We start from the raw sequence: 8,254 nt of genomic DNA, 5'->3' as shown, positions 1-8,254 counted from the left end.
AGGAATGTATACAAAGATTTTAAGTGGTACCCTTGATAGCATGCTATAAATATGTGTTTTTGCTACTATTTGCACTCTTAATTGGCTGCACTTTATTGATGTTTGAGCTTTAAATGGGAGTAAATTGCTCTGATTGATTGTTTTATGCTTTGCAGGAGAAATTCCGGGCGACAATGAGGTTAAGTAGCGTTTTGAGCCAATATGGAGAGTTGAAGACTAAGTAAAAGCATATGGAGTAAATCGGGAGGTCGTTAGAGGATCTAAAGAGGTTAGTACATTCAAAAAGAAGAACAAAGAAGAGTGCAGGAAAAGGCCTAGGTGCGGGGCTGCGCGCTAACCGTGCACTGGGCCGTGCAAGTCAGGTAGAAAATTCACAACGTGCGCGGCCAGATGCGCAGTCACCCTCCCAGGTGCGCGGCCGCACACGTCTCTCCGAGGAAAAATATTTCAAGGCTAAAATTGTAATTCCAAAGGCGACTCTTCTTGACCTATATGAAGCCTAGCTCGCCCAAAAAGAAGGTATCTTGGTTTTTAGAAGAATTTTGAAGGCAAGAAGCAAGACGGAAGATTCGGCAACGAGTTTTTATCTTTCTTCCTCATGTTTTTGTCATTGATGGTGAATTCTATTGTTATGATTGTGAAAACGATTATTCATAGCTAAACTCCTAATCTAGGGTTTTGATGGAACATATTAGAGAATGATTTTCTTGTTATGTTAATATAGATTTGTCGTAGTATTTTCTCTATTTGTTCAACTATATTGTGATTGTTGTTGATTGAAGGGCCCTCAATCGACTGTGCCTATTTGATATTTATTACTCGGGAGAGAGTGCATATTTAGGTAGTTGTTGAACAACATCACTCCTAACGTATATGAGGGATCAATACGAAGGGTTTAAAGGTGGGATTAGGGATAACGAAACCTTGGTGCAATCTAAGTGAGCTGTACTTAAGGCCAGCTAGCGTAATTCGGGAGAATATGTCTAGTATATTATTGTAATTACTTGGCAGAGAGTTACGACGGTCAGAGTGCTCATGATCGATAGAAAAGACTTAGGCAAATTTATACAAACGTAGCGGAAAGGATTCTGACAATAGGGAAAATCGGAACCTTAGATCATTCCAATTCTTGTCTACAACTCGTTCGTAGTTAGTTCTTATTTATTGCATTTTTATTACATAATATTTTGTTAGTAAACATCCAACTTGTTACTCAAATATTTCCGAAGATTGAATACGTGAATTTGTATGAGTCCAATAGCTGTGTTTGATAGGTTAATTCCCTGTGTGATTCGACTCCGGACTTGTTAACTGGAATATATTTGCAATGACCGCTTTGTCCTTTTAATAAGGCATAGTTGGGAGTCGAATCCCACAGGAAATTAACCTATCAAACACAGTTACTGGACTCACAAAAAATCACGTATTCAATCTTCAGAAATATTTGAGTAACAAGTTGGATGTTTACTAACTAAATATTACGTAATAAAATTGCAATAAATAAGAGCTAACTATGAACGAGTTGTAGACAAGAATTGGAATGATCTAAGGTTCTGATTTCCCCTATTGTCGGAATCCTTTCCGCTACGTTTGCTATAAATTTGCCTAAGTCTTCTCCATAGATCATGAGCACTCTGACTGTCGTAAATCTCTCCCGAGTAATTACAACAATATACTAGACATATTTTCCCGAATTACGCTAGCTGGCCTTAATTACAGCTCACTTAGATCGCACCAAGGTCTCGTTATCCCTAATCCCACCTTTAAACCCTTCGTATTGATCCCTCATATACGTTAGGAGTGATGTTTTTCAACAACTACCTAAATATGCACTCTCTCCCGAGTAATACATACTAAGTAGGAATAGTCGATTGAGGGCCCTTCAATCAACAACAATCACAATATAGTTGAACAAATAGAGAAAATACTATGGCAAATCTATATTAATGTAACAAGAAAATCATACTCCAATAGGTTTTATCAAAACCCTAGATTAGGAGTTTAGCTATGCATAATTGTTTTCACAATCATAACAATAGAATTCACCATCAATGATAAAAACAAGAGGAATAAAGATAAAACTCATTGCTGAATCTTCCGTCTTGCTTCTTGCGTGTTCTTGCCTTCAAAATTCTTCCAAAAACCAAGATACCCTCTTTTTGGGAGATCTGGGCTTCATATAGGTCAAGGAGAGTCGCCTTTGTAATTACAATTTTAGCCTTGAAATATTTTTCCTCGGAGAGACGTGCGCTGCCGCGCACCTGGGAGGGTGACCGCGCATCTGGCCGCGCACTTTGTGAATTTTCTGCCTGACTTGTGCGGCCTAGTGCGCGGCCGCGCACCTATGCCTTTTCATGCACTCTTCTTCGTTCTTCTTTATGAATGCTCTAACTTCTTTCGATCCTCTAACGACCTCCCGATTCACTCCATAAGCTTTTACTTAGTCTTCAACTCTCCATATTGGCTCAAAACGCTCTTAACCTCATTGTTGCCCGGAATTTCTCCTGCAAAGCATAAAACAATCAATCAGAGCAATTTACTCCCAATTAACGCTCAAACATCAATAAAGTGCAGCCAATTTAGAGTGCAAATAGTAGCCAAAATACATATTTATAGCCTACTATCAATCCTCAATAACAAAAAGGCTCAAGGTGACACTGGCAAGGCACTGTCATTTTCACCCAAATGGCGAGGGTTCGAATCCAACCCAGCTTACTTTTTTAAAAGCTTTTGTTTGGTGCATTTAAGACAATTACAGGAGGATCCTTTGTTTCTTCTTTCTCTTTACTTAATTGCTCTTTTTGTTTATGTTTACCCTAAAAATTGGATAACAATTAAACTTATAATGTGGTTTTAAGAATATGTGATTTCACCTAATACCAATTGATAAATGTAAAGATAAGTGATGCAGATTGACAATAATATAAAGCAAACCAACATTTGGACAGAGCCCTCGAGCTCGGACAACCTCGAGCTAGTTATGCAAGAATAGTTAAAGGCACAATAAGCTGATGAACAAGAATGTAAGTTAAGACATATTATATTGCTTTGATATTCATGAATTTAAGATGTCTACAAGATGATTAGGACCCCCTTTATATAGTAGAGGAATCCTATTTAAGATACAATTCCAACTATAGAAGTAAATCCCATGATTAACTAGATAACCTTTCTTGATTTGATCTGTTTCGAGATTTGCGCCATGATCTCTGGCCAGTCACGGATATCTCGCCTTTTCGTTACTACGCCTTGCTCGAAGTCTATCACTTTGGTCTTGGTTGTTGTTGGCCTCGATCTCGGCAGGTACCTCGATCCTCAGACTCGATGCTTCGTCTTCGTGCTCTAATTCGATTCATTACGAGGCTATCACTCGATGCAGTTCCCTTGTCTCGATCACATTGCATAATCGAGTAGGCCCCATTCTAACAGTATACAGATAGCCCCCTCGTTTCTTGGATTGTAATGAGAAGAAACGAATTGAGCCTTCAATTTTGTACCTCGATCCATCATGACATCATCCTTGTGACGTAAGTGACATAAGCAACCGAAACATCCCGTCGGTACAGTTCCAAAAATCATTAATGAGCATTAGTTGGTGGTCGGCCACTAGTGCCTTTGAACCGTCGCCGTGAATCCTTAAATAGGTCTTCTTCTCACTTCCTCAAACTTTACTTTGGAATTTCCTAGTACTAATCTTCAAAATCTCTTTGTGTTCTTCAAGTTTGTCTGCAAATCTTCAAAGCTTTTCTAAGTCTTTCCGTTCTGCTTCATTACCAACCCTTCTCCTAAACACATAACCTTATCCCCTTCTTTTTCCTTTACACAAAAATGGCGAAGACATCAAAGACTGTTCCTTAAAAAGAAAGGGCCTCTTCGTCGGGCCGATCGATGATAAAACGCCGGTGGACCCGCACCCTAAGGAGTGTGTTCCCAAGATGGGGTGCGATCTTTTTTCCAACTTTAAAGTCGAGAAAACTTCTTTTGTCCCTGGTCGGTGTGAGCCGATGTCTAGGTACATGCGCTCGATAACTGAGAGCGACCTCGAGCAGGTCTAGGAAGACTGCCATTGGGAGAAGAAAGAGGTGGTGATTCCGTCTCCCGAGGAAGACATTACTACCCACGTGGAAGGGTTTATGAGTGTTTACACTTATCCTTTCACGTTGGGCCCTGTCGATCCTAATATCATCAACTTCCGCCGCCAATACCAAATAATCCTAGGCCTGATCCACCCTTCCTTTTGGCGGATTGTCATATTTCTTTGATTTTTCACGAGCAAAAAAGAAGGGATGCCTTTCACCCTTGACCACCTCATCAGGATGTATAGGCCCCATCTTTTTCGAGGTAGGTTGATAAAGCTTCAGCATTAGTCCACCAAGGTGTTGTTCACGAGCATAGATGAGGACAAGGATCGAGGGTGGATGGGTCGATTTATTCGAGTGAAAACTTTCGACCTAATTCCGGCCGAGAAGATGCCATTTCTCGAGAAGTGGAATATGGAGCGTAAGTTCGATCCTTCCTTTGGCTTTTATTCACTGCTTCGCTTCCTTTAGTTCTTTTTACTGACCACCTTTTTTGTGATATAGCGGCCGCTTGGATGCGTGGTGCGATTCTGGACCTCGAGAATTGGGTTCAGACCCTAGTTTTGACATCCTCGTATGCTGAGCGCTCGTGGCGTGATTTGTCAAGGGGCCGATGGGAGGCCAAAAATCACGGTAAGCCTTTTCTTCATGTGTCTGATGTCTTTAAAATGTTTTTCCCTCTTATGCTTACTTGATTTCTTTTCATATAGGCCTTGGGAAAGATGCCGTCATGAGGCCCCCATCCAGGGAGGAGGAGGTTCCGCCCCCGGTACCGAAGCCATCGAAGGAGAAGAAAAGAAAATAGGTCTCGCCCTTCGAGACTCCGAAGCCCAAAAAAATCAAGGCTCGTAAGTCAAAGAATGACACCGCCGCTCTGCCTGCCGACGTAGCCCAGCGACTACGAGATAAAGAAAAGGAGAAAGAAGATGCTGACTATGAGCTGGTGGCTCGAAAGGGGGGAAAGGCGGGGGGAGCGCCGAAGCCTCAAAGGTAGCTGAGCCGGTGATGGTCCGAACAAAGTCCCCGATCATCGGAGGCTGAAGATGTCTCCCGTCATGACGAACAATAGGCGGGTGTGCCTGAAGGGTCCGATTTCGAATCCCTACGAAAAGGAGAGAACGCACTAAGTTCCTTGCTTGGGGCAATCAATATTGATGATTTGCCGCCCCTCCCCTCATTTTTTGAGGGTCAAATTCAGGAGGGCCGGGCTATGGAGACCCCCGATGTAGAAACGGCCCACAAAGGGGAGGACTTATTTCGTGGTTGCTTCACGGGGGTCGAAGGTGTTTCCCATATGGATGCATTGATCATTTTCGATGAGGCTCAGTGACTCCTGAACCAGGTAGACTTCAGCTCCCATTATTAGTTTTACGTTTGCCTTTATTTCCTTTTGCTTGATTTCCTTTCTTTCTCCATAGGCCATGACGCTTCATCGGGAAGCGTTTTCCAAATCCCGAGCCGAGCTGAACCGGTATGAAGCCCATCTCAAAAGGCTCACGAAGGAGAGAGATGCCCTCAAGCTCTTCAGTGGGCAAAAAGAAGAGGAGATCAGGGACCTCCGAGCTAAACTGGCCAAAGCTCACAAAGAGCATACCGACCTCATCAAACAGGTAATGAAGAGTTTTCTTAGAAGTTTGAAGTATCGATCTGGGGATGAGGACTAATACTTTGATCCTGCAAGTTCAGCAGAAGGCCGAGAAGATCGAGCAGCTTTGCTAGAAGGCCAAGATTAAGGAGCCAGAGACTTTGGGGTGGAAGCAGAACATGGACCGCCTCGCCTCGTAGAAAGATATTGCTCGATCCCTGCTATCTTCATTTGAGCGTCAACTCCAAAGAATGAAAGAGGAGAGCTTGGCTCAAGCAAAGAAAATTGAGGAGCTCGAGACTCGGTTGGCCGCTGAACTTGCAAAGGCCACATCTGAGGCGGGAAGAATAAAGGTTGAAGTTGAGACGATGGTGGCCGTCTATCGAGCTGATGCTGAAGCTGCTCAAGTTCGAGCAAAGGCAGCGGCTAACACAGCCCAAACTCAACATACTGGGCAGTTGAACATTCCAAGTTTCAATATCGAAGAGAGACTCTCGAGGAGATTCATGCTCGTGGCTTCGACCTTGCCGCCGATATCGAGAACGTGAAAATACTTGAGGTCGATGCTAGAGTGCTTCTTTCTTCTGATGATGATGACTCTAGGAGCGTGAGGGGATTCGAGGCGGAGAAGATCAAGATGAGGCTCCCGGGGAAGATTAGGTACTTACAATTTTTTCTTCTTTTTTGGATTTTTTGTGTAGGACCCTGAGTAGCCTTTGTAAATATTTGAGCATATATGAAAGATACCTTTTCTTTCCGTTTCCAATTTCTTTTTTGTGAAAACTTTCTTTTACTTTCACCTTATGAAAATTCCGGTGTACTTTATAACTTGCAAGAATTTTGACTCACTTCGTTGTCTTGTGAAAATTTTGTCGAAGTCAGATTAGTATAGTCTCTATAATCGATTGAGTATTTGCTCGAACTCGGAGTAGAAAAAACCTTTAGGTTCCGATTGAGCGAAGGAGAATCCTCAAACTCAACAAAATAATGGCCCTTAGGCTCTTAAATTGGGTCGATATGGCCTTTAAAAGAGTGGCTTTTTCCCCTTTTCTGGCTTTAAAAGTTTAATCATATAAAAATTTATTATGTCTTAGCATAAGTTGTTCGAGAGTTCGAACATTTTGGTACCCCTTAAGGTTTTCGAGGGTTGATGTTATCAAAACACTATGTAAATTTCCCGAGGACAGCCCCTTTTAACCGATTTTATGAAAATATTCGAAGGCCTGTTTGATTACGGAATTCGGACGTCTCTAAATCGTGTTAGTTTGGCCGTAGCCTTCAACTTGAAATTTGCCTATGGGCTTGTTTCTCAATTATACTTCGAACTTGTTCGAAGTGTCAATCCCCGAGTGGGGCCGTGGCCTATAAAACCGAGGATTTCCTTTTCAAGGTCTTATGGTCAAGGAGTTTAATAATTTGAAACATGTCGATTTTTGGACGGCGGTCCCCGAGTATGGGGTTGATATCTCGAGCTTTTGTTGTGATCGGCACTTGAGACGGCTTCCGCAATAGATCATAAGTAAAGTAGAAATTTCACTAAGGCATGGAACATCTGGTAAGGAAAAAATACTTCTTTCCATAAATCTTTCATGCGTACATGTTTTGCCATTAGAGCTCGACTAATCTACAAGGACACGGTGCATTTGACTATTTGGCCCTTTACAAAATTTTATCTATCGAGACTTACTGATATAGAGTATTTTTCTTGAGAACATAACATCCGAGAGTGGTTACATCCGAGGGTGATACCCCCAATATTCGAGGTTGATTGTAAAGAAGCTTCGGGTACTGTTGAATTGTCCCCAGGTAACACAAATAATTGTTGCCTCATTAAAAACCTCGCAGGAAAAATCCATTTGGGACAATAATCGAGCTAAGGGAAAAAGAGTGCAACGCGTGCTTTAAAACCTACAATAAGGTAGTATCAAATATAAATGAAAAAGAACAAAACCGTACTTTAGCAATAATATCATTTAAGGAGTGACATGTTCCAATTGTTTGGCAATTGTTCGCCGTTCATCGTGCTAAGTTTGTAAGACCCTTTACCGATGATGTCGAGGACCTGATACGGTCCCTCCCAATTTGGAATGAGCTTTCCCTCATTTGGGTCCCGAGTGTTGATGTTGACTTTTCTCACAACTAAGTCCCCTATCTTGAAGTGTCGAAGATTGGCTCTTCGATTTTAATATCTTTCGATTCGCTGTTCTGGGAGGCCATTCGAACGAGGGCGGCTTCCCGTTTTTCATCTAGCAATTCGAGGCTTGTGTTCATATCCTCGTGATTTGATTCTTCCCTTGTGTATCAAAACGTGATGCTCGGTTCCCCGACTTTGATCGGGATTAGAGCTTCGGTGCCTTATACTAAGGAGAAGGGTGTTGCCCCCATACTGGATTTTGTTATTGTCAGATATGCCCAGAGGACTTCGGGCAAAAATTTTCTCCATTTCCCCGTAGCGTCGTTCAACCTTTTCTTTAAGTTCTGAATGACGGTCTTGTTTGTTGATTCGGCCTTTCCGTTCCCACAAGGATGATACGTCGTCGATAATATCCTTTTTATTTTATGATACTTGAGGAACTTCGTTATTTTGCTG

This window comes from Nicotiana attenuata, unplaced genomic scaffold (assembly GCF_001879085.1).
Source record: "Nicotiana attenuata strain UT unplaced genomic scaffold, NIATTr2, whole genome shotgun sequence".
NCBI lineage: Eukaryota > Viridiplantae > Streptophyta > Magnoliopsida > Solanales > Solanaceae > Nicotiana > Nicotiana attenuata.
Note: the sequence above shows the minus strand (reverse complement) of the source record.